The 27842-nt window shown below is 41.6% G+C and overlaps 1 protein-coding gene and 1 pseudogene across 1 annotated transcript in view; both read left to right on the forward strand.

Annotated features, from left to right (window-relative positions):
* Nucleotides 1-27842, forward strand: part of SPECC1 (sperm antigen with calponin homology and coiled-coil domains 1) — a 305733-nt gene that overhangs the window by 30416 nt on the left and 247475 nt on the right. The gene's annotated exons all lie outside the window — the stretch shown is intronic.
* Nucleotides 16533-16981, forward strand: LOC103889575 (small ribosomal subunit protein mS37-like; annotated as a pseudogene).

A 27842-nucleotide genomic window follows, 5' to 3' on the forward strand; every position in this document is an offset into this window, starting at 1 on the left:
GCCTCGTGAGTAGTTGGGACTACAGGTGTGTGCCACCATGCATGGCTAATTTTTTTGTATTTTTAGTAGAGATGGGGTTTTACCATGTTGTCCAGGCTGGTCGGGAACTCCTGACCTCAGGTGATCCACCCGCCTCGGCCTCCCGAAGTGCTGGGATTACAAGTGTAAGTCACTGCGCTCGGCCTAAAGCAGGTTTCTTATAGCTATGTTTTTAAATTAACTCTGCTATCTCTGTCTTTTAATTGATATAATTAGATCATTTACATTTATGTAATTATTGAGAGGTTAGGGCTTAAGTCTACCATTTTATTTATGTTTTAAAAAAATTTAGTTTGTCCTCTCCTTTTTTTCTTGCCTTCCTTTAGATTATTTGAATATTTTTTAGAATTCCATTTTGATTTATCTAAATTGTTTTTGGTTATTATCTCTTTGTATAATGTTGTTAGTGGTTGCTGTATTACATTATATGTATATATATACATACATATATACACATATACACACACATATATTTATATATACTTATATATGTGTGTGTATGTAACTTTTCACAGTGTTGTCATTTTACCACTTCAGTGAAGTATAGAAACCTATACTTTCCCCATTTATAATTCTCTACATACATTTAGAAGCACTTCAGACAGGGTTATAATTTTTGCTTCAACCATCAATATAATTTAGAAGTCTTAAGAGGAGATAGAAATTTTATTGTAATTACATGTATTTTTGCTTACTATGTTATTTCTTTCTTCTTGATGTTTCTGGATTCCTTCTTTCATCATTTTTTGGTCTGTTGCATGATCTTCCTTTTGCCATTCCTTTAGGGGAGATCTGCTGGCAACACATTCTCTTATTTTCCTTTATCTGAGAATGTCTTGATTTCCTGTTGATTCTTGAAGGGTATTTTTACTGAATCTAGAATTTTGTGTTGACACTTGTTTTCTTTCAGCGCTTGAAAGCCATTGTGTCATTTCCTTCTGGCTTCCTTAATTTCTGATAAGAAATCTGTTATTTGAATTGTTTTTCCCTTATACATGAAGTGTTGTTTCACTCACTGCTTTCAAGACTTTTTGTCTTTTAGTCTTTTCAGAAGTTTGACTATGATGTATTTTGGTGTGGATTTTATTGGGCTTTTTATTTGGGGTTCAGCATTTCGAATCTGTAGGTTTAAGTCTCTTGCAAAATTTGGGAAGTTTTCAGCTATTATTTTTTGAATACTTTTCCAGCTGTGCCATCTTTGTCTCTTTCCTGGACCCTGATGACAAGAGTGTTAGATCTTTTATTTTAGTCTCAGAGGTCTTTGAGACTTTCTCCCTCACTCCTTCCCTCCCTCCTTCCCTTCCTTCCTTCCTTTCTCTTTTTCCATCATTCCTCCTGCTGCTCCTCTTTTTTCTTCTTTATTTTTTGGCCAGTCTATTTTCTTTCTGTTCTTCATATTGGGTAATTTCTATTATTTTCTGTTGAAGTTCACTGATTATTTTGTCTGCCCCCTCCATTCTGTGTTAAGTCTATCCATTCAATTTGGTTACTGTATTTTTCAATTCTAAAATTTCCATTAAAATATGTATCTTTTATTTTTTTGAGATGGAGTTTCGCTCTTGTTGCCCAGGCTGGAGTGCAATGTGCAATGGCGGGATCTCGGCTCACCGCAACCTCCGCCTCCTGGGTTCAAGCGATTCTCCTGCCTCAGCCTCCCGAGTAGCTAGGATTACAGGCATGTGCCACCATGCCCGGCTAATTTTGTATTTTTAGTAGAGGCAGAGTTTCTCCATGTTGGTCAGGCTGGTCTCAAACTCCTGACCTCAGGTGATCCACCCGCCTCAGCCTCCCAAAGTGCAGGGATTACAGGCCGTGAGCCACTGCACCCGGCCAAGATGTATATCTTTTATTTCTTTGCCAAGATTTTTTTTTTCATTTGTTTCAAGCACATTTGTAGCTGTTTGTTGAGGCTTTTTTTTTTTTTTTTTTTTTTTTTTTTTTGGGAAAAAGTCTCGCTCTGTCGTCCAGGCTGGAGTGTGGTGGCGTGATCTCGGCTCACTGCTCCTCCTCCCAGGTTCGTGCCATTCTCCTGCCTTAGGCTCCCGAGTAGCTGGGACTACAGGTGCCCACCACCATGCCTCGCAATTTTTTTTGTATTTTTAGTAGAGATGGAGTTTCACCGTGTTAGCCAGGATGGTCTCGATCTCCTGATCTTGTGATTCGCCCGCCTCGGCCTCCCAAAGTGCTGGGGTTACAGGTGTGAGCCACTGCGCCCAGCCTGTTGAGGCTTATGATAGGTGCTTTAAAATCCTTTCAGGTAATTCTAATATCTGTGCTCTCTTAGTGCTAGTGTCTGTCAATTGTCTTTTCTCTTTCAGTTTGGGATCTTCCTGGCTCTTGGTATAAATGATCCTCAATTGAAACTTCAACGATTTGGGTATTATGTTATCAGACTCTAGATTTTATTTAAACCTTCTGTTTTGGACACCATTGTAGTAGAAGAAGGGGGACATCAGCTTGTTACTTCTAGATGGGGGTAAATATCTAGGCTTTCCGCTCTGCTTCCATTGACACCCAGTGGGGTGGGGGACCCCTGTTGCTGCTGGGTGGTTGTGGGTATTCTGGTTCCCTGCTTGGCCTCCCTGATACCTCCCTGGCTGGGAGGGGTAGGAGTGCCTTATGACTTCTTGCCACAGTGCTTTCACTGTCACCATGGGGGAAGAGGGAGGAAAGGTGGCCTCGTTATCTCTGGGAAAAGGTTAAGTCACTGAATCTCCACTAGGCCTCCTCTGACATGACCCCAGCAGGGAGGGCCTCATCACTCCTGGTTGGGAGTGGAAGTCCAGGTTCCCCTGACACTGCTGGGGGGTGAGGGATGGGCTCCTTATTACTGCCATGCAGGGATAAAAGTCGCAGTCCTTACTCAGCCTTGGTGGGGGTGTTGGGTACCTTGGTATGTCCTCACTAGACTGGAAGTCTAGGCTCCCTGCTCAGTTATTGCTGGTAAATGGGCAGTTACTGTCTAAATGTGTTCCATCTCATTAGACTGTCTCCTTCCTGGTCCTTTGGCTAGAGAGAGCAGGCTTTTCTTGGGGCTTTTCAATCTGTGCCCCTTGGTGTTTTGAAGTTGCCTGCTTCTTCAGCTCCAAGTCTGAGATAATGAAGCAAAAAGAAGACCCAGTGAACCCATCACTGGGTTGTCCTGTGGGCCTCAAGGCACCTGGATAGTCTGCCTCCTCTTCCCCTTCCAGAACCTTCTTATATTTGTTTTATATCTAGTGTTGAGGGTTTTTATTACCACTTAGTGGGAAGAACAGGGAAAAGTATGTCTGCTCTATCCCTGGAGCTCAAGTCCACACCTTGCTTTTCATTTGTTGTTTTTAAATAATTAGTTTTGTTTTTAAATGAAACTGAATTTTCTTTGGAGAGGCCAAGCAAGTTGTCTGGTGGAGCGTCTCATGGTCAGAAGCTGTCCAATTCTTCCCTTGTGATTAGCTTCAAACAGTTTTGGCAAGAAGCTGTGTGGGCGATGCTGTGTAGCTCCCACATCACAAGGAGGCACATAGTGTCGGGGGGCCCGGCTGGGGGGTCACAGGAAGCTTGATCACATCTTCCTTCCTGTATCTAATAAATTATCTGTGGTGTGAAACTCTGAGATCATGTGAACATCCTCTTCCCAAGCAGCCTTTTACTCAGTGGTTTTAGCATGTCTAGGTGAATATATTAAGGTTTATAAAATGATAATTTTTCTAATTCTGTCATTTCCTTTACATTTATTAGCTGGTATTCTTCCATGAAGAAGAGCTTTATCCAAAGCCACATCCTTTTATTCTCTTTAATACCAATATGTATTTTAATTCATGTATTATAATTCATTACTGTCATATTTTTCTTGAAATTGTTCCACGTAGGGCAAAGTGAGCTCCTTCTGATTCACTCTTAGGTCCATTTAACACGACTCTGTTAATCTTTGGTCAGTTCCTTGATTTCTGGGCAACATGAGATGTCCCAGACTCACCATGTTCATTTCATAGTCCACACCTAGAATCAGCTATTTCCCCAAGGAGCCCTGCTTCCTTTTAGTAAGGAATGGTATTTAGAAATGTAGATAAATTTCCAAGGGAGAAGAGTTTTATAAGGGAAGATAACGTATTGAATTATAGTAGTTACTCGTAGTCACAACTGCTACCGTATTCTTGGTGACTTAGGCCCTCGTTTGAAGTTGGGGAGATAGAGCTTCATGTGACAATGATTTGTGTGCCTGTGTCTCCTCTACCTGGCTGACTTTCTTGGGAGCCAGGAGAGTATCTTTTCCATTTTTATATTCACAGTGTTTAACACTGTTTCTGGAACAGAGGAGGATTTAATAACTATTTGGACTTAAATTGTGCTAAACAGACTCCTAAGCTGTGCGTCATAGAATCCAAGAATTTTTCTAATGTTCTGCCTGTGTGGAGAAGAGTAAGGATCTGGAAAGAAGTCACAGTGGAAATGTTCATAGGCCGGGGGCAAATTATTCAGTGTTTCAGAACTTGTTTCTCTTGCTGAATGGGAAGCATTTTATTGGCTTCAGCATGCTAAAAAAAAGGCTAACAAGATCTGAGGCTGTTCTTACGAGGTGTAGTGGTAAAGTATGGGTACGGGATTCAGTTTGAACATTTAGAGAAGGTGACTTTCTAAGCTGTGTATAGCTCACCCTAGAGGTGAATGGTACTGGTTTTCAGCCTCTGCTTGGGAGACGTGTGTGTCTTCTTTTGCTGACTCTGCTACTATATAGTTTTATGACCTTTAAGTCTGTCAGTTGCTCAATTTCTTTTCCTTATTTTCATCTGGAAAAGAGCGTGATGGTGTTTTGAATTAAGACATAATAAGAAAAACATATAAAACCCTTTGATATGTAGCAATAAAATGAAAGAAGATGTATTATAAGCACAGAACTTGGCCATTATGAGTAGCAACAAAGGAAGCCTAGCGTCAGGTCCTAGGGTTTGTTTTTATTTGAAGGAGCTGTATGTGGCATTTTAATAAGAGTTCCAAATGAAAGGGTAGTTCCAGGCTGAGTCTAGCTTTGAGACTGTAATGATAATGGGACTGTAAAGTTATATTAAAGTGGGTTTAGGCAGAAGGCACATGAAAAGTACATTTATTTATAACCTCATTTTGAGTGAAGGGTTAGAACCTAAAAGGAAAGACTAAAATATTCAACATGGTATTTATCAAGTAAAGGGTGTGCTCATGCATGTGTGTGCATGTGTGCTGTGTGTGTTTATGATGAATAAGAACTCTTTTATTCCATCACCATTTGTTTAAACATGAAGTTTAAAGAAATGCTTTATTTCCTGAATTTTCTTTTTCCAAAAAGTAATTCTTGCTTGGGGTAAAAATTACAAACAGTATAGACATACAACTTAGTAAAACATCTCAATATTCTGCTGGTAGTTTTGTTTCTGTTCTTTTAGATGTTTTCTGTGCATACAATATATTTTTTTTCCAGAAATTAGCTCATACTGACTAACATAAGCCCACCCTGCTGCTGCTTGAGTTTGTTTTCACGTAACACACAGCTTTTTATGTCCATCTGTGGACATCCATATCACTCTTTTTGATGGTTGAATTCCTTGTATGTACCCTCATGTACCCAGTATCCTATTGAGAGACATATGGATTATTTCTTGTTTTTTGCTATTATAAACAATGCTGCAGTAAATATCGTTTTGTGTGTATATCTGCTGTCTCATGTACTTTGGATTGTGATATCTAGGGGTGGAATTACTGAGACAAAAGTTGTGGATATTTATGTTTTGCCAGTTGTTCTAAAGAGTTGGTTAATTTGTAGGGCTGAGGATTCCTCATCTCAGATGACATAAGGTCCTTGTTACACTCTCTAAGTGCCCTGAGTTTCTCTCTCACATATGGTGGCTGTAATCAATGGGCATTACAGGTGCCTTTGAGATGGTGTGACCCTTCCAGGGACATCTGTATCCCACAGAATGTCTAAGTTGGTACATCCTAGCTCTCAGAACGTTCCTCCTACTGAGCCCAGACTTGGCAGGGTTGGCCAGGTGTGTGCTCATAGTTTGTGGTTTGAGACTGTGGCAGTTTTTCCTACTTTATCTGAGATGGTGCTTTTCTACCCTGTTTATCAGTAGTGTTTTTTGGGCTAGGGGGGTCACAGGTGAGGTGGTGATGCAAAATAACTCCTACTCTCTTATTTTCAACTGGAAACTAATTTATCTTGTTGTGTGTCTGGCTTTTCCTCCGACCTCCCTTAATTGGAAGATATGCTTATCTTTCTCAGTTTATCGACTTGAGAAAGAAATCTTTTGGTTATATCTTTCTAAAAAAAAAAACCATTAGCATAGTAATATTACTTCACACTTCCTGTACCTTAATCTCCAGTTTTTGTGATGCTTTGAGAATTCTTTTTTAAAAATTTAAGTTTTAGTTTTTTTAGAGACAGTTTCTTTCTTGCTGTGTTGCCTAGGCTGGGTCTTGAACTCTGGTCTCAAGTGATCCTCCCACCTCAGCCTCCTGAGTAGCTGGGATTGCAGATTCGAACCACAGTGCCTGGCAGAATTTTTGTTATTATTATCAAATTAATATTATTTTTACATTGTTAATTTTTTCTTTCTAGGCTTCTTAAAATTATATCTAATTTTCTATCCATAGTTAACCCAGGCCATGAGATTTAATTCTATTTAGATTTAGTTCTGTGCCTAACTGGAACTGGTACTACTGCTAGTTCATTCATGATAATGTTGAATACCCTGAACTATGCACTGTTCTATGTGCTTGGGATAAAGAAATGAATAAATAGACAGAAATCCCTGCCCCTCTGGAGTTTATGTGCTAGAGGGAGTGGCAAACAATGTAATAAATGAGGAAGTCTTACAATACGTTAGAAGAGAACAAGTGCTAAATTGTAAGAATAAAAGTGGAATAGGGTGAGTGAGTTCCATGGGGTCAAGCGGAGTACGTAGAATTTAAATAGGGTAGTCAGGGAGGGCCCCATTGAGATGCTGACATTTGAGCAATGACCTAGAATAGGTAAGGGAGTTAACTCACTGCAGGTGGAGGAGGCGGCCAGAGCCAAGACTCAAGGAGTCGCCTTCGTGATGTGTAGGAGGGGCAGTGAGGAGGCCAGGGCTGCTAGGGTATGCAGGAGACACATCACAAGGACCCGGAGGGCACATGGAATGGGGGTTGGGAAGGGCTTTGTAGACCAGTGCGCACTGGAGGGCTCTGACTTGGGTGTTGATGTGGTCACTCTGCTATGCTGAGAGCAGACTCTAGGGGACAAGACTGGGAGGAGGGAAAGGAGCTGACTGTTGCAGGAAAGCCAGGCGAGAGATGTTGGTAGATGGTACCAGGCTGATTTGAAGCTATGAAGTTTCCATTAATGAGCACATTAAGTACATTTAACTTTCGGTCGGCTGGATTAGGACTACATTTTTCTTAAGGATTCTTGAGTGTGAGAATGCTTGTGTTCTTTCTTTCATGTTGTAAATGCTTGTGTTCTTTCATGTCTTTCATGGCATTTGCTGCCTTTAAATAATGCATGACATTCTAGCTTGGTAAAGATGTGTTGGGTCACTTCTCTCCCTTCTGGCTCAGTAGGCAGCATTCTTTTGTCTACAGACTCCAGTGTTCTGGAGAAGACTGCAGATGGTCTGCCTTTTTCCGCATTATGGGCCACCCACTTCTTTCTCTGTGTTGGTAGAATCACCAGCCTTGCTAGATGTGTCTTGCGCTGATTGGACTCTACTGATTTTTCTCGGCATATGCTGAACCCTTTCAAGCTATAGATTCAGTTACTCAATTTCAGGAAAGTTTTTCTGTATTATATCTTAAATTTTCTTTTTCTGTGCCATTTGTTTTGTTCTGTTCAGAATTAGCAGTTGTGTGTCTGTTGGATCTTTATCTCTTGTATCTAACTTTTTTTTTTTTGAGATAGAGTCTCGCTCTGTCGCCCAGGCTGGAGTGCAATGGTGTGATCTCGGCTCACTGCAAGCTCCTTCTCCCAAGTTCACGCTATTCTCCTGTCTCAGTCTCCTGAGTAGCTGGGACTACAGGTGCCCACCACCATGCCCGGCTAATTTTTTGTATTTTTAGTAGAGATGGGGTTTCACTCTGTTAGCCAGGATGGTCTCGATCTCCTGACCCTGTGGTCCCCCCGCCTCAGCCTCTAACATCTTTTTAATCACTTTCATGGATTTTCTATATTCCATTTCCCCAAATGAATCTCCACTTTCACTGACTTCTCCAGCAATTCCACTTCACTTCTTATCCTTCCTCACGTAACGTTCATCAGATAATGGTGTTAGTGCTTTTCTCCATTGGTGTCCTTGACTCATCTGTTACCTTCCTTCAGTAAGGAGCAGGGCCCACAGGGCAGGATATTCCTTGCTTTAACCTCTCACTAAGCTGAGATAAATTTGAATACAGCTCAAGATGTAGAGAAGTGAGTCTTTTTTTTTTTTTTGAGACAGAGTCTTGCTCTGTCACCCAGGTTGGAGTGCAGTGGTGCGATCTCGGCTCACTGCAAGCTCCGCCTCCCAGGTTCACACCATTCTCCTGCCTCAGCTTCCCAAGTAGCTGGGACTACAGGAGCCTGCCACCATGCCTGGCTAATTTTTTGTATTTTTAGTAGAGACTGGGTTTCACCGTGTTAGCCAGGATGGTCTCAATCTCCTGACCTCGTGATCTGTCTGCCTCGGCCTCCCAAAGTGCTGGGATTACAGGCGTGAGCCACCGCACCTGGCCGAGAAGCGAGTCTTGATTCTTGTCATCTTCCCTCGATTTTTGTTCAGCAAATTCCTGTCTCAGAAATAGCCTTTGTGTCTGTTGCTCAGGGTTGAGGCCATTCTCTACTTTCATTATAGGTTGAATTTCCTTCTCTGTTTTGACTTTAACAGAAAGGGAGAGTAGATATTTTTTCTTTTGTAAGAATTCCCAGGGCCGGGCGCCGTGGCTCACGCCTGTAATCCCAGCACTTTGGAGCCTGAGGTGGGTGAATTGCTTGAGCCTAGGAGTTTGAGATTAGCCTAGGCAACATAGTGAGACCCTGTATATACAAAAATACAAAAATTAGCATGATGGCACGTGCCTGTAGTCCCAGCTACTCAGGAGGCTGAGGTGGGAGGATTGCTTGAATCCAGGAGGTCGAGGCTGCAGTGAGCTGAGATCATACCACGGCATTCCAGCCTGGATGACAGAGTGAGACCCTGTCTCAGAAAAGAAAAAAAAAAAAAAGAATTCCCAGACATATCACTTAAAAATTATCTTTTGTGAAAAATAATATATTACAGTATACAAAATTCAAAATGTTTAACAGGGGGAAGGAGGGAAAAGAAGATTATCTTCTGCCCCTGTCCCTTAGCTCCCAGTTCCCAGCCCCAGGAAGCACAACCATATAGAACACATTCCTAGAGTGGAATTGCTTTGTCAAAGGATATATGCATTTGTACATTTGATAGACACTGCCAAATTGCTCTCCATAGAAGCCATCAGTATATATATGCTATCAGCAAAAAATGAGAGTGCCAGTTTCCTCACATTCTCACCAACATGATGATGTTCAAAGCTTTTCAAATTTTTGCCATTCTAATAGGTAAAATAGATTTGAAAGTTTTATTTTGCATTTCCTGTTAATACAGGTGGTTGAGGAGCCAGGTGCGGTGGGGCACACCTGTAGTCCTGGTACTATCATTTGAGCCCAGGAATTTGAGCCTAACCTGGGCAACATAGTGAGAGCCTGTCTCTCAAAAAAAAAAATAAGTAAAAGTCAGTCTGAGCATCTTATGTGCTGAAGAGCCATTTGTATTCTCTGTGAACTACCTGTTCATTACCTATCACATTTTTATTTTGGGTTAGTGGTTTTTTCGTTGGGTTTATGTAGGTACTCTTTATGTGTAGGAAAATTAACTCTGTCTGGATATGAGTCAAGTTTTGTTTTCCCAGTTCATTCAGCTCTGATTATTTAGCTGTGTTTGTGCTATGTTTTAGGCATGTAGAAAGATTTGGTTTGTATGTAGGTGATTTTCTCTTTTATAACTTCGGGGTTTTTATATTATAGGCATTCCCCATCCTAAGAGTCCAAGGATTCTACGGTGTTTTCTTCTGCTAATTATACTATTTTCATTTTTTTCTTTTCTTTCTTTATTTTTATTTATTTTTTTTTTTTGAATTGGAGTTTTGCTCTTGTTGCCCAGGCTGGAGTGCAATATCTCAGTTCACTGCAACCTGTGCCTCCCAGATTCAAGCTATTCTTCTGCCTCAGCCTCCTGAGTAGCTGGGATTACAAGCATGTGCCACCATGCCTGGCTAATTTTGTATTTTTAGTAGAGATGGGGTTTCTCCATGTTGCTTAGGCTGGTCTTGAACTCCCGACCTCAGGTGAGATCTGCTCACCTTGGCCTCCCAAAGTGCTGGGATTACAGGTGTGAGCCACCGCGCCCGGCCAATTTTTTTCTTTTAAATATTTGGTGCTCCTCACCAACATGGCGCATGTATACCCATGTAATAAACCTGCACGTTGTGCACACGTACCCTAGAACTTAAAAGTATAATTAAAATAAATAGATAAATATTTGGTGCTTCTTCAGTTACTCCTGGTGTTAGGAGTAAGGTAGGGTGCCCAACTGTGTTTTTCCAGATGCCTATCCTGCTGTCTGAACACCATTTGTTGGTTCCTTTTGGAATACCAGCTTTACCATATATTAAATTTCTGTATATGTTAGAACCTAATTCTTGGTCTAGTCCATGTCTGTCTATTCATGTACCGATATCAAACCTTTTAAAATTTAGGCTTAAAATATTTTTTAAAATGCAAATTCAGTAAAGTCATTTTGGAGAGAAGTCTTATTGGAATATTTCAGTAGTTCCTTCACAGTATTGTAGATCATTCTTCTGAGCACAATCTGCTATTCATTGTTAGGGCATGTGTTTACTTACCTACTTTGAATTGATTTTGCTGAAAGAAGTAAGGATTCTTGGGTGGTCCTTCTATATTCTCCTACCCTGGCTCCTTGGTCATGCGGAAAATGAATTTTCAGGTAAAATTGTCAGAGGACAGTAGGATGGTTTTTGTTTGGGAGTATATTAACATGAACTGGCCCAACTTAGGCTCACATTTGATAGCTTCATCTTAATAAGCATCCTCCTTTGGTTAAATAAACTGGCCGTGGATATTCTGCAGGGAAAAAGTTACTACTAATTCTTAGAAAACTAATGTATACATGAGCTGGTAAAGAGGAACTTCTTTAAGCACAATTTTAGAGTTATAGAAGCATATATTTGTTGTTATGATCTTGCAAGTTTGCTAACTGTTTTACTGAAAATAGCGTGCATGGAAAAACATAGCATAGTATGTTCCAAATAAACACTTGGTTCTTTCTTTCTTTCTTTTTTTTTTCCTTCAGACAGAGTCTTGCTTTGTTACTCAGGCTGGAGTGCAGTGGTGCAATCTTGGCCCACTGCAACCTCTGCCTCCTGGGTTCAAACAATTCTCCTGCCTCAGCCTCCTGAGTAGCTGGGGTTACAGGGACCTGCCACTATGCCTGGATAATTTCTGTATTTTTAGTAGAGACAGGTTTCACCATGTTGGCCAGGCTGGTCTCGAACTCTTGACCTCAAGTGATCTGCCCGCCTCGGCGTCCCAAAGTGCTAGGATTACAGGTATGAGCCACTGTGCCCAACTAGCACTTGGTTATTTCTTTAAAAAACGTATTTAAATTCTGTCCTGAATTTGTTATATGCTTTCTTTTAAAATGTATGTTTAGGTAAACATCTGTTTTAGGGCTTTTTCTTCCTTTGAATTTTTTTCATTTATTTGTTCATTCAACAAATATTTATTAATTACTTGCTCTGTGCTAGACAACGTTTTAGGTACTGATATTCAGCAGACAAGGATCTTGCTTTTATTGAGTTTATAATCTAGTGGGGGAGATGAGCAATAAATAAGAAGTTGTCAGGATGTGATTAGTTTTATGGAGAAAATCAAGTAGGGTGGGGTGAAAGTGACCCACTTTGGGGGCAGCATCCAGTAGGAGGTCAATATAGTTATACTTAGCATTAGTTACCTTTTATTAGAAAGGCGGCGTGGGAAAATAGGAGAAGCATGGACTTCAGAGTTTGATACGCTCCTGTACAAATCTCAGATTTTCTACATGCAGGTTGTGTGGCCCTGAGCAAATTACCTAACCTCTCTGACCCCCATTTCCCCAACTGTCCAAAGGGGAAAAAAGAATACCTGACTCGTAGTGGGTTATTAAGGATTAAATGTGACAACTTCAACAAAAAGCCCTAGAAGAATGTTTGACCTGTAATAGTCACTTTATAAATAGCAGCTAAAATATTATCACTTCATCACTTTATTCATTAAGTTTTTAAGAAGTTTCTCCATTATTTCATTAGTTTTAATATCATGTGCCTAATAAGATGGTAGGTTTTAACAAAAGCACCCTTAAATAGCCATTTGTGCCAAATGTCACCATGGTAACTGCTAAAATGGGAGAACTGCTGGTATTAGTGTATTCATTTCCATGAATTGTCATAGTTTAATGTTCATCTACAATTGGTCATGTTTTGTTGAGGTCATAACAGAAAAGGAACTACATTTGTATTGAACATTGTATTAGAACAAATTTTAGTACCTCTGAAAGGTCATACATCAAAGAATCTAGACAAAAAACCAGAGTTCTAGCTCAGAAACACCAGCACTACCACTGTTTCATCTGTCCCACATTGAGGAATATGACAGACTCTGATTCAAAGATACTTTAACACCTTATCCATACTACTAGAGGCCCAGGCTGAGATTCTACTAGACCACAGGCTGGGAGCAGTGACATCTCCAAGATACCAAGTCTGTCAGGGTCGCTGATGGAGATTTCCATAGAGGAGGTTCTCAGGCCTAACTGAAGAAGGCATCACTTCTTAGATACGTGGCCCAATCAAACACTATCCAAGGAAGGAGCATGGGCTCTAGAGAGGTTTGGCAACAGGGTAGCAGATATGCCAGAATGCTGAAACCTGGAACAAGCCAAGAAGACAAAACAGCAGTCTGCATATAGCAAAAAGAGAAGGTAGGAAGGTACAGGTAACAACGAAATGGATTTGAGATGAGAATCTCAACGTGAGGTCACATCTATATTCCTAAGACACACAGTTTGTTACCTATCCGTTTGCCCTAGAGACAGGGCCACACTAAATAGCACCCATTCTTTCTTATTTTCCTTATCCCTCAAAGAAGTGTCCCTCCCTTGGCCCCAAGTCAATGGGTAAGGGATTCTGCCAAGACCTTTGTTAACTATCCCCTATCATTTGTTTTTTACTTCTCCCTGTCTACTGATTTATTCTCCCTCTACCTCAAAACATGCTCATATGCTTCCTTTCTTTAAAAAAGAATTCCACCAAAATCTCCTACTCTGACCTCTAACTCAATAGTTAAAGTTCCTTTCATGGCTCACTTTTCAGGGGGAATCTGACTCCACTTCTTTTACCTTTCAATTCCTCCTTAATTCTGTGATCTCCTTAATTCCGTGATCTTCCTCTATTCTTGCTAAGGTCATGACCATCTATGGGTGTGTTCATTGCCTGTTGGACATTTGAATGTCTCAGGCATTTCAAGTTCAGCATTAATTGAACCCACTATCCACTTCCATAGTGTGATGATTTTAAAATGTATCCACAAATTCTTTCACACTTCTTATTTCAAGAGGTGGAGCTTAGTTCCCTTTCTAACTAATGGAATAAGGCAGAAGTGAGAGTGTTAGGAGTAGGTCCATAGTCTTAGGAGTAGGAGTAGAGGAAGAACACTGTGGCTTCCTCCTTGCTTTCTCTCTCAGATCACTCGTGCTGAGAGAAGCCAACTGCCAGATGGGGAGGATGTTCCAGCAACACTATAGAGAGGTTCACTTGGCAATGAATTGAGATCTCCTGCCAACAACCAGCACTGCCTTGTCAGGCAGGTGAGTGAACTCCTTGGAAGTGGACCATCCAGCCCCAGTTGAGCCTTCAGATGATGCACCCCCAGCTGACATCTTGATTGCAACCTCATGAGAAACTCTGAGCCAGAACCAGCCAGCTAAGCCTATCTTAGATTCCTGACCCACAGAAACTGGGAGATAAGCCTTTGTGTTTTAAGCTGCTAAATGGTTGTCAGTGATTTGCTACACACCATTATATAACCAATACACATGGCAAACCTTCCGTATTCCCAGTCCTAGAGAAAACAAGGAAACAACTCCTTCCTCTCCAAGATATAACTGGTGATCAAGTCCTGTTATTTTCATCTAGGTATCTGTTGATTCAGCCTGTTCTGATTTTCCTAGTCACTCTCTCAGTTTATTATTTATCATCTAGACTGTTTCAGTTGCCTCTTAACAAGTTTCTTGCCTCCAGCTTCATTCCCTTTTAATCTATTCCCCATACTGCCATAAAAAATCATTCTAAAATGTGAATTTGAGCATCTTTCTTCTTTGATTGAATTGTCCCCATTGACTAGATTAATCAAGCCCAGTCATCTTAAGCAATGCAGGCAAAGCTGTTTGAGGTTTGATCTCACCATGCTTTCCAGCTCCCGTCTCTCCTGCAGCAGGGAGTTCAGCCATCAGAAATGGCCGGTGGATCCCAGAATCTCCCACGGCTTTTCCTCTTTCTGTGATTTGGTGTGTGCAGTTCTCTCTAGTTTTGGAAGGCTTTCACCAACTCTTTGACGCTTTTTCTATTTTCTGAAAGTTAGGCATTCCTCCTTTCTTCTGCAGTCCCCAGTGGATACCTGTGTAATTGCTGTGATCACATCACTGTCATTGTTTGTCTCTCAATGTCTGTTTTTCAGTTAGACCAAGAATCCCACTAGATGAGGGTCGATGCTCTGTTCATCTCTTTTTTGTTGTTGTTCTTGCATATCTGATCTTTTAAAATGTTTGATATTCTTTTTCTTTTTCTTTTTTTTTGGTGGGGTGGTGTCTTGCTCTGTCATCTGGGCTGGAGTACAGTGGCGCAATCACGGCTCACTGCAGCCTTGACCTCCTGGGCTCAAGCAAGCCTCCCACCTCAGCCTCCCTATGAGCGTACCTCCACAGCTGGCTAATTTTTGTATTTTCTGTAGAGACAGGGTTTCACCATGTTACCCAGGCTAGTCTTGAACTCCTGGGCTTGATATTCTTTTTTTATTTTACTGTGGTAAGAACACTTAACCACATTTGTGGATCTCTACTACATTTGTTGATCTACCCTCAACGAGTTTTTAAGTGTACAATACATTATTGTTGACTCTAGGTACAGTGTTGTACAGCTGATCTTGAGAGCTTATTCATCTTGCTTAACTGCAGCGTTATGTTCGTTGATTAGTAACTCTCCATTTCCCTCCCTGCAGCTCCAGGTAACCTCCATTGTACTCTTTGATTCTATGAATTTGTCTATTTTTGGAATCTCATATAAGTGGAATCGTGCAGTATTTGTCTTTCTATGACTGCCTTATTTCATTAGCAAAATGCCCTCAAGATTCATCCATGCTGTTGCATGTTATAGAATTTCCTTTTTTTTTAGAGGCTGAATAGTACTCCATGGTATGTATATACCACATATTGTCTACCACTTCATCCACTGATGGGCATTTAGTTGTTTCCACATCTTAGTTTTACTTCTTTGAGGAACCTGCATACTCTTTTCCACAGCAGCTGCTCCATTTTACATTCTCATAAATAGTGCATAAAAGTTCCAGTTTCTCTACGTCCTCACCAATACTTGCTGTCTTTTGATTTTTTGGTAATAGTCATCCTGACAATGTGTGCTCTGTTCATTTTAAGTCTCTAGCAACTAATGGGATATTTGAACAGGGTGTCTGAAACTTTAGCAGATAGGGAATTTCACATTAGCAGAGTCAGAATATAAAAACGTAACTTTACCTCTCTATACATGATCATAACTTCACTCTCTAGCCATTGTTTTTCACTAAAGGCAGTGAAGAGTCTTTGGGGATGAGGGTGGTGGCCCCGTCACTGATGCTTTCATTGGCCGTGAAGGCTTTGCTGGTTGTTGGTGCCATCCATTCCTCTGTGTTCCCTTTTCTCTTTATGTTAGTCCCATTGGGCCCCCTCCTTTCTGACTGTGAGAGTTCTCCAGGCTTGCAGGCTTGTGCTCAGCTGTTTCAGTGCCTCTCTGGGGCATGCACCCTGGGAAGTGCTATGTGGGTCTCAGACCCACCCTCCTGGTGCAGGGGCCTTCTTAGGGCTGAGCCTCTTTAGGAGGACTGCACTCTGGGAAGAACCAATGATGTGTCTGGGATTTCTGTTAGCTAGATCTCTCATAAATTCCAAGTCTTCATTTGGGATGGAAAGAGGTAGAGGATCTGGACTTTTCAGAGACTTAGCAGCATCTTTAAAAGAAAAATACTTAGTTCTTCCAGTGGAAAGCTGTGGGTTCCAAGAGATATCTGCTGTGCATTTATGGGCCTATTTTAGAGCACAATACCAAAATATTCACCATAATTAAAAAAAAAAATTAAATAATTACAAAATTGGTACAGCCTGCCAGGAGCTCAGTGTGCAATGGTGACATCCAGCCTGTGAGGCCACCTGGTTCGGCTTGGGAACCCGCAGAAGCCTGCACTGAAGCCCAGCAAACCCCTCATCCTAGCTAACTGCAGCAAGGACTGGCATCCGGAGAAGGGCGAGGCCACTTGTATCACAGAGTGTCAGCTTGCTGGAAGCCGAATGAATTCCGCGATGATATGTGCAGAAAAGAGATCCAAGGCTTTTTCGATTGTGCTTCAAGGGCTTAGGAAGCCCAAAAAATGAGATCAATACAGGAGACCCTGGGAGAGTCTGGGAGTTTACCTCCCAATAAATTGAATAAGTTGTCACAGAGGTTTCCTAAGAAACCTCACCTAAGCTTAAAATGGAGAAGCATTTTCAATGATTTCTGGACTATAGCTTCTGACAATTATGCAGAGGCATTTTACAGACATTTGCATTGCTATGACCTCTTTGAAGGATAAGATGAGGAAAAACACTTTTTCTAACCTTTGGAATCATAGTATGGGTAGAAGTTATGTTTTATCTTGAAATAAAATCCTCTGAAGAGAAAAAAATAATTAAAAAATTAATTATACTTGTTTTATATTTATAGGAGAGATCACATTGTTTGTGATCTTTGATAATATCTATAGCCCAGGACAAATATCCAGAGCCCTTCCATTTCTTTTCTTATTCTGTTTCCATTGAAATAGAAAGCTAAAACCAGAATTAGAGGTCATCAGGAATGATGATGAGTGTTTTGGCTCTAACTGATCAATCTGGATATGCATTCAGATTAAATATGGATGTAGAGATTATAGTGAAATTTTTTTACTGAAGGCCACTTTCGGCATTCTTTCAGCTGCTGAGTTAACAAGCATGTCAAACTTAAAAACAGGAAGGTTGGCCGGGTACGGTGGCTCATGCCTGTAATCCCAGCACTTTGGGAGGCCGAGGCAGGCGGATCACGAGGTCAGGAGATTGAGACCATCCTGGCTAACACGGTGAAACCCCATCTCTACTAAAAATGCAAAAAATTAGCCGGGTGTGGCGGCAGGCGCCTGTAGTCCCAGCTACTCAGGAGGCTGAGGCAGGAGAATGGCGTGAACCCGGGAGGCACAGCTTGCAGTGAGCTGAGATCGCGCCACTGCACTCCAGCCTGGGCGACAGAGTGAGACTCCATCTCAAAACAAAACAACAACAACAACAAAAAAAAAACAAAAAGGTTTAGTGTTTTTTGTTTGTTTTTGTTTTTGAGATAGGGTCTCTCTCTGTCACTCAGGCTGTAGTGCAGCATGACCACGGCTCACTGCAGCCTTGATCTCCTGGGCTCAAGCAGTCCTCCTACTTCAGCTTCCAGAGTAGCTGGGATTACAAGCATCTGCCACCATGCCTGGTTAATTAAATTTTTTTTTTTTTTTGTAGAGACAGGGTCTTGCTATGTTGCTCAGGCTGGTCTTGAGCTCCGGGCCTCAAGCGATCCACTTGCCTTGTCCTCCCAAAGTGCTGAGATTACAGATGTGAGCTACCACACCCAGTCCAGGTGTTTCTATTTAGTTGATAGTGGTGAGTAGATTCCTAATCCACTCTTTGATTGCATTTGATTCTGGAAAATGTTTCTTTATATCATTTTGCAGCATTTCAGTGTAGTTTTTAAATATGCCAATCATGTATCAAAAAATGTATTTCTTTAATTTGTGAAGAAAACTGCCAACTCGCGGAGATTTAGCTGTCTACATTGCCGTTTGGTCATATCATCAAGATATCATAACAGCATTAAAAAATCATGGTATTTTGGCTAAGATTCAGGCTGTTCCAGATAATGATTACTGAAATATACTACTTGAGTGAATCACCTGAGATCACAGAAATGGTCTTTATCAGCCTCATCAAAGTAATGAAGAAACAGTTTTTTCCTTATTTTAAATATCCTTGCGAGCACCTTTCTTCTTAGCATCACATGTATTTCAGTATGGAAAAGCAGACCCTGGGACTCACTGTCCATACTGCGTGTTGAAAAGACTGATTGTCCATGACTGTAGTGCGACTTAAAATGTTTATCCAGCTGGGTACAGTGGCTCATGCTTATAATCCCAGCACTTTGGGAGGCCAAGGAGGGAGGATCACTTGAGTCCAGGAGTTTGAGGGAGGATCACTTGAGCCCAGGATTCGAGACCAGTCTGGGCAACATGGTGAGACCCCCATCTCTATAAAAAATTTAAAAATTAGCTGGGCATGGTGGTGCGTGCCTGTAGTCCCAGCTACTCAGGAAGTTTAGGTGGGAGGATCGCTGGGGCCTGGGTGATTGAGGCTACAGTGAGCTGTGATCATGCCACTGTACTCCAGCCTGGGCAACAAAGTGAGACCGTGTATTTAAAAAAAAGTTTATTCATTTTTTAGCATTGAATGAAGATTAGATTACTTAGATTAGCAGTCCCCAACCTTTTTGGCACCAGGGACTGGTTTTGTGGGAGAATTTTTCCATGGACTGGGATGGGGGTATGGTTTTGGGATGATTCAGCCACATTACGTTTATTGTTCACTTTATTTTATTATTATTATTTTTTTGAGATAGAGTATCGCTCTGTCGCCCAGACTGGAGTGCAGTGGTGCGATCTCAGCTTACTGCAAGCTCTGCCTCCCAGGTTCACGCCGTTCTCCTGCCTCAGCCTCTCGAGTAGCTGGGACTACAGGTGCCCACCACCACGCCCAGCTAATTTTTTTTTTTTTTTGTATTTTTAGTAGGGACAGGGTTTCACCGTGTTAGCCAGGATGGTCTCGATCTCCTGACCTCGTGATCCACTTGCCTTGGCCTCCCTAAGTGCTGGGATTACAGGTGTAAGCCACCACACCCGGCCTATTGTTCCTTTATTTTTATTATTATTACATTGTAATATAGAATGAAATAATGATACAACTCACCGTAATGTAGAATCAATGGGAGCCCTGAGGTTGTTTTCCTGCAACTAGATGTTCCCATCTCAGGGTGATGGAAGACAGTGACAGATAATCCGGCATTAGATTCTCATAAAGAGCAGACAACCTACATCCCTTGCGTGCTCAGTTCACAATAGGGTTCATGCTCATGTGAGAATCTAATGACACCACTGATCTGACGGGAGGTGAAGCTCAGGTGGTAATGCTCGCTTGCCTATTGCTCAGCTCCTGCTTTGTGGCCCGGTTCCTAACAGGCTATGAAGTGGGGGTTGGGGACCCCTGATTTAGATCATCAACTCTGCTCTGAGGAAAACAGCAGTGTTGTAGACTGGCATGAAATGCAACTTCTTCCACTCTATGTAGCAACCCCTTTTCTTTCTGGTCCTCCTTCAGTTTAGATCCCTGAGACCCTTTTCCACATTGTACCTTGGTCATTGTATATGAACATCAAACATGAAAGGTGCTTGTGAGATCCCATCTCTATAGAAAATCTTAAAAATTAGCTGGTCATGGTGGGCCTGTAGTCCCAGCTACTTGGGAGGCTAAGGCAGGAGGATCCCTTGAGCCCAGGAGTTTGAGGTAGCAGTGAGCTCTGATGGTGCCACTGCACTCCAGCCTGTGTGACACAGCAAGGGCCTGTCTCTAAAAACAAAACAAAACAAAGCAAAACAAACATGAAAAGTGCTCTTTCATACCGTGCAAAGAGGTTTCATTCGGCAGCAAGTTGAAATTATCTACTGGTTTGTACATGAGCTAGCACTTCCTCTTCCACGTGGCATGCCACTGATGTTCCTTGATGTTCAGTGTTATTTGATAGAGGAATTTGCTAATACCTTGTTCTCTTCTCTTTGATGAAAACGTTTATCATTAACTTTGGGGCTCTTCTAAAGAATGTTCCATTAGTGTGTGTTTTGTACCTTTTTTTTTTTTTTTTTTTTTTTTTTTTTTGCCTCTGGAGAGTGCAGCTTTCATTGATGCCTCTATAGTTGTGGTCTTTTCCTTTTGGTAATGAAATGCATCAGTTTTTCACTGAGAAACATTATTTTGCCCTTGAAGAATAACTTGGTTGGTTTACTAAAGAGACCATCAGACTTTGAAAGTGACATGGAAAGCTTATGCGGTTTCTACAACTATTTCAGAAGCTTCATAAACGATAAAGAGTCTGGGCTGGGTGCAGTGGCTCATGTCTGTAATCCCAATGCTTTGGGAAGCTGAGGCAGGAGGTTTGTTTGAGGCCTGGAGTTCTAGACCAGCCCGGGTAACATAGTGAGACTCCGACTGTACAAAAAATAAAAAAAATAAAAAAAACCCCCACAAAAACAAACAAAAAAACAATAAAGGACTCTGGCTTTAGGAGCAAATGAATCCAGGGTCTGATAAATTCCAATTTTTTATTATTCACCATTGTGCTTTCTATGTGCACTTCCCTTCTTTAACTGCCTGGGTGGTACATCTCGCGACACATAGGATGTGTGTCTTTCTAGCTTGCAGTTTAGTTCTAGGCAATAGTGAGCCTCCTAATTGTTCAGAGTTGTATTTATGCCACTCACCATGTGACTTTTATACTTCATCAGATCATTTTGCTCTATCAATCCTTCTGAACTGATGTGATGCTACAAAATAGAAAAAGATGGAAACTGCTAATTTTAACAGATATAAACATAAACACGTACATAAACACCAGTGCATACATATTATGAAAATATATTGTGTAAAAGCAGTAACTTGTAGGACTAAAATTAACTACAGTGTTAGTAGTGCAAGTATACATTTCAAACTTAATGATTATATAAAGAATGAAACAGGATATCAGTGACCATAATACCTTTAACATTTCAAATTTGTGAAATATATGTGAACAAAATTGTTTCATTTGTTTCTTTTTGAGACAGAGTCTCACTCTGCCACCCAGGCTGGAGAGCAGTGGCATGATCTCGGCTCACTGCAACCTCCACCTCCCAGGTTCAAGCAATTCTCCTGCCTCAGCCTCCTGAGTAGCTGGGATCACAGGTGCCCGCCACCACGCCCGGCTAATTTTTCTATTTTTAGTAGAGGCAGTGTTTCACCATGTTGGCCAGACTGGCCTGGTACTCCTGACCTCAAGTGACCCACCCACCTCAGCCTCCCAAAGTGCTGGGATTACAGGCATGAGCCACCATGCCTGGCCCATTTGTTTCTTTTGAAATAGGAATTCCCAGTGTAGCTTCTGATGAACTTCCATGGGCCTCCACATGTCCTCCATCTGCAGGTTGTGGGTGCATTGGGCTGTAGCCATTTGGTGGCAAGGACCATGGTAGAGGCCAGTCTGAGAGTGCACCTGGTAGATCCTTAAAGATGGTAGATCCTTAAAGATGCAACCTTTGGGAACCTTGAACCTTTGATTGCTATAAACAAGTAAATCCCCTAGTTGATCATCACTCAGGAATCTTGGCTAAGCAAGGCCTATGAGGAAATTGATTTCTTGACAGACACATTTGGAAGGTCTTCAAGTCATTCCCCTTACCAATCACATACTTTTTTTTAATGTTTTCTATAACTTACTGACTTCAGTCCCATTTTTCTTTCGTTTATTCAGCAAATATGTATTAAGGGTTTGCTGTGTGCTAGGCACTCTGAAAGACAAGACAGCATTTTTGCCCTCATGGAACTAATGCTTTGTATATATTATTTTCTCCTGTATCATATCCAGTCTATACTTTGCTACTTATTTTTGTATTTTTCCTTTTTCTTACATATTATGTTTCAGATCCATAAACTATTTTGTTTGTGTCCTTATTTCAAATTATTTTGTGGCTGGGCGTGTTGGCTCACACCTGTAATCCCAGCAGTTTGGGAGGCCGAGGCGGGTGGTTCACGAGATCAGGAGATCGAGACCATCCTGGCTAGCATGGTGAAGCCCCGTCTCTACTAAAAAAATACAAAAAATTAGCCGGGCATGGTGGTGGGCACCTGTAGTCCCAGCTACTCAGAAGGCTGAGGCAGGAGAATGGGGTGAACCCAGGAGGCGGAGCTTGCAGTGAGCCGAGATCACGCCACTGCACTCCAGCCTGGGTGACAGAGCGAGACTCTGTCGTCATAAAAAAAATAATAATAAAATAAAAAAAATTATTTTGTTCTCCAGTCTAAACATACCGTAACAGTCGTAGCATTAACCTTTGTGCATTAAAACACTTAACATTTCCATCCAAAAAATTTCAGGTATTTTTATTTTAAAATTAAACACGGTCTCCCTCTTTCATCCAGGCTGAAGTGCAGTGGTGTGATCATGGCTCACCACAGCCCTGAACTCCTGTGCTCACGTGATCCTCCCACCTCAGCCTCCCAAGTAGTTGGGATTACAGGCATGTGCCACTGTGCCTGGCTAATTTTTAAAAAATTTTTGTAGAGATGGGGCCTTGCTATGATGCCCAGGCTAGTTTCAAACTCCTGAGCTCAAGTAATCCTCCTGCCTCAGCTTCCCAAAGTGCTTCCCCACTGGCATGAGCCACCATGCCAGGCCAAAATTTCACATATAACACAAGAAATACAATTTTTTTTTTTTTGAGACATTGTCTCACTCTGTCACCCAGGCTGGAGTGCAGTGGTGCGATCTCGGCTCACTGCAACCTCCGCCACCCAGGTTCAAGTGAGTCTCCTGCCTCAGCCTCCCGAGTAGCTAGGATTACAGGTGCACGCTACCATCTTGGCTAATTTTTGTGTTTTTAGTGGAGTCAGGGTTTTGTCATGTTGGCCAGGCTGGTCTCGAACTCCTGACCTCGAGTGATCTGCCCACCTCAGCCTCCTAAAGTGCTGGAATTACAGGCTTAAGCCACCGTGCCCAGCCAAGAAACGCATTCTTATAAAAAGCCAAATATATAGATATAGAGTAAATATGAAGTCACTCCTTATAATTGCCATCCCAACTGCCTCTCAAGAGCCATGAAAGAAACTATTTTCTATATTTTTGCTGATAGTCTTATCTCTTTTTGAAATGTTAGTCTGCAAGATGGGTTTAAAAATACCTCATTGATTTAGCTCATATTGCTTGCTATTAGATGGGTTAAGCATCTTATGTTTAGCAGTCATTTGTATTTTTCTTTTTGTGAATTGCCTTTTCATATCCTTTGCCTTTTTTCTGTTGGACTGTTTGTTTCTTCTTGAGTTAATTTTGGTAATCTGTGTTTTCCTAGAAAATGATCTGCTTTGCCTAGTTTACAAATCCTTATATGTAATTACGTCCTCTTTCTTGTTCCTAATTTGGGTACCTTCCTTTTTTCTTTCTTGATTAGATTTGCCAGAGGTTCTATCTTGTTAGTCCTTTCAAAACATCAGCTTTTCATTCTTCAAGGTCATTTAAAAAATGTTTTCTGTTTAATTAATTGCCGTTTTTATCTTTATTCATTTCTTCATCCTGCTTTCTGTGGACTCAGAGAAGACCCCTTCATGTAGAGGAAGGTGGGAACAAAGGTTCAAAGATAGTTGTCGAGGGTCAGGAAAACAATTGTTGGCATCATTCTCCTTCACCTCCTCACTCCCAACTGCTATCACAAATACAGGCAGTTCAGAATCCATCAAGAAATAAGAGTCAGGAATCAGGCAGACTGAATCAGACTATCAGCTTTGTTAATAAGGCTAAAGTAGAGAGTAGTGCTTGACCTAAGATCACAGTCAGGCTAGTAACCCTTCCCTCTGAGTTAAACTTAACCAACAGAATAAGGCATTTAGAATAAACGCTTTGAGAGGTTTGATAAGAAGACAGTTGGAAATGAATAAAACAATCACTTAGAGGTGCTGAGGGCCAAATGGCCTCAGGGCAGTTCAGTTTTTCAGTTCTGTTTGGAGACCTAGATCAGGAACAAAGAAAAATGAGTTGGCAGTCTATGGCTGGTGGCTGAGTAAGCAGGGCCAGAGTTGGCAGAAGGAGGTGATCTTGGGGTTTCAGACTAGTCAGCGAGGCAAGTGAGACCAGCAGGGCATGGAAAAAACCAGGAAGAGGCAGGAGTCGGGGCTTCAGCTTCTTGTGAGCATGCAAACCCAGCTCGGAGGGAGTGTGATGCTGGGACAGCCAAAAGAGGAGCAACTGGGGGCCAGAGAAGGGCATTGCACATCCAGAACCCTGATGGCAGGAGAGTCAGAGAACGGGCACACCACCAAGTGTGATGAAACTTGTGGGGGATTGACGATGAGTCATTCTTCAGACTCTCTGGGACTCTTGTTCTTTCCCCAAATTAGTTTAACATCTGCTTTGGAATCAAAAGGGTAACTGCTTTTCTCTTTCTGGCTAATTAAACAAATGCAAATGTATGCATAGCCTTACTGTATCCTCACACAGCCTGGGAGGGAAGCACAGTGTGGGTGGCAGGTACATGACGCTAGAAGCAGAGGGTGTTTAGTGCTGGGGTGGGAGGACAGCAGGAGGATCTGTCCTGGCGCCAGACATCTTCCATCCCTACGGGACCTCTCAAGGTCATGCTACATGACCTTCGGCATATGAATTCACCTGGCACCACAGTATTATTTTTAAAACTGAAAATGTACCAGCGTATTGTAACTTGTAAGCCCACAAACTTCTTGTTTCTAGCCATGTACTTACAGAAAGCCCTTGCCTTTATGTTTTCACAGGGAGGGCATGATGCCAACTTCACTAACCACTCCTTGCCGGGTGTGGTATGTTTCCCTCTGTAATTAGTTCTCCCTATGTACTTTCTTATGGTAAAATTTCATGCCTTAGAACAAAATTAAAAAGTCATCTAAAGAGATGGTTTGGTTATCATGGAAGTTAAGTTCCTCTTAGTAGAAATGAGCAGTTATAGTCAGACTTTATAGATATTACAAAGAAGAGCAATATATTTCTAAACTACATGCTTGTGTTAAATTTCAGATTTTGTTTAACAATTTGTATATTAATTATGATCTGCTAACCCACCTGTTTTGGAAAAACCCTCTCAAACTGGGTTTTTCCTCTGCCCTCACACCACAACAACAGTCATCAACATGGAAAAAGACTTCTGTGACCAAATGTGTGGGGGCTTCTCTACAGAAGCAGTGGACACCAGCTAGGTGTTCTCCAGTTCAACTCTGATGCTGTCTACCTGGAGAGAGCATCAGATCCCACAGGGCAAGACTCAGGCCCCAAGGCTGCCCCCTTCTCCAGACACCAGTCTCAAGTCTGGGCCTCTGGAACTTCTGACTAACTGGCTTCAAGTTGGGGTTTCCATGACTCCTTCTTTGGGTTCAACTAATTTGCTAGAGCAGCTCACAAAACTCAGGGCAACACTAACTTACATTGATCAGTTTATTATAAAGAATACTGCAAAGGATACAGATGAAGAGAAATGTAGGACAAAGGATGGGGAAGGGCATAGAGCTTCCACGCCTTCCCTGGGTGCACTATCCTCCAGAAATTTCCAGGTGTTCAGCTGTCCAGATGCTCTCTGAACTGTGACCTTTTGGGTTTTTATGGAGGCTTCATTGCATAGGCACCACAACCATGTAGAAATGTGATTGGACAAAAAGTACATGATCTAAACCCAGCATGCCTGTCTCTTCAAGACTTTCTTGGCCTCTCTGTGTAGCATTCCTTCCTTTAGGGTATGAGTAGGACTCTGTCTAGATGGAGGGACTCCTGACCCATAATTAGAGTAGGGTCCTGTCTTGGGCACGTGAAAGGACAGGAGAAGTTCAGAGAGAGAGAGAGATTCTGTTTCCTGAGGCCTAAAGTGCCCTGAAATTATAAGAAGGACTATAGGTATCAGGATCCAGGAACCGGTTCTAATGCCCATAGTCCTTGTTATAATTTGTTATCTATATCTGTATATCTACATCTATATCTATCTGTCTGTCTGTCTATCAATCATAACAACATATCATCAGATAAACAATTTCTATCCATACCCATTTTCTGGTAATAAAAACTGGATCTGTTGCTGGCTAGGTGAAACTTGGAAACCCGTGAAGCTTTTTACCTTTTTTACCCCTGGAAGTGTGCCCTTTCATCCAGAATCATTAGAGTCTCCTGGGTACCCCTCTCTAAGGACTCTTATTCTAACAGCCTTTGCAAAAATTAGCCAAACATCTGTTTGTAACTCACTCAGAGTCATTTTCATCTTTGCCTTTCTCCTAGTTATTTTTAGGGTTGATAAATTTGTTTTCCAAGAGCAAACAGAGCATTTTTAAGCTTTGATTTTTGGCTAGCATTTAGGAATTCTTGTTCTGTGGAGAGCTGGCCGGATGCCCACTTAGGAACTTAGCCTGCACGGAGATTCCTTCAGTGGAAGAGCATTGGTCTGGAGTCATCCATCTGGCTCCTGGAGCTCGGCTACCCTGATACTGCACGGTCTGCCTGCAAATGAACACCTCAACATGCCATTATAGTTGGTCATCTGACTCTGTTCTTACAGAATCCAGGAGAGTTCCTTCAAAGGATGTCTTGTGCAGGGTTTAATTATTTCTACAATTAAGAAAGCCTTCCTCAGGTGGAATTGAATTTACTTTCTGCAGTATAAGCCATGAATTTACAAATAGAGTCTGATACTGTCAGGATACATAATTGTTGTTATGCTTAAGTAGATTTTTTTCTTTTGAAATAGAGTTTTGCCCAGGCTGGAGTGCAGTGGCACAGTCACTGCACACTGTACCTTCAACCTCCTGGGCTCAAGTAGTTCTCCCATCTCAGCCTCCCAAGTAGCTGGGTCTACAGGTGCCATACCACCACACCTGGCTAATCAAATTTTTTTTTTGTAGCGATAAGGGCATTTATGTTGCCCAGGCTGGTCTTGAACTCTTGGATGCAAGTAATCTTCCCGCCTTGGCCTCCCAAAGTGCTGAGATTCCAGGTGTGAGCCACTATGCCCAGCCTTAAATAGATTTTAAAAAATTACAAAACTGTTACATGTTCATAGTAGACAGTGTAGAAAAATTTAAAAAGCATAAAGAAAATTAAAATTTCCTATTATTCTACCACCTAGATAACCATTCTTTCTTTTTTCTTTTTTTTTTTTTTTTTTTTTTTTTTGGAGATGGAATCTCGCTTTGTCACCCAGGCTGGAGTACAATGATGTGATCTCACTGAAACCTCCGCCTCGCAGGTTCAAGTGATCCTCCTGCCTCAGCCTCCCAAGTAGCTGGGACTACAGGTGCACACCACCACGCCCAGCTGATTTTTGGATTTAGTAGAGACAGGATTTCACCATGTTAGCCAGACTGGTCTTGAACTCCTGACCTAAGGTGATCCATCCGCCTCGGCCTCCTAAAGTGCTGGGATTTCAGGCGTGAACCACCACGCCCAACCTAACCATTCTTAATATATAGATTTTTTTTCAGTCTTTTTATATGCCTAAATGTAAATATGAGGTCCTACTGCATACACTTTACAATTTGTATTTTCCACCAAAATATATTGTCGTCATTGTTCCATATCACTGGATA

The sequence above is a fragment of the Pongo abelii genome, chromosome 19, assembly GCF_028885655.2.
Source record: "Pongo abelii isolate AG06213 chromosome 19, NHGRI_mPonAbe1-v2.0_pri, whole genome shotgun sequence".
Lineage (NCBI taxonomy): Eukaryota > Metazoa > Chordata > Mammalia > Primates > Hominidae > Pongo > Pongo abelii.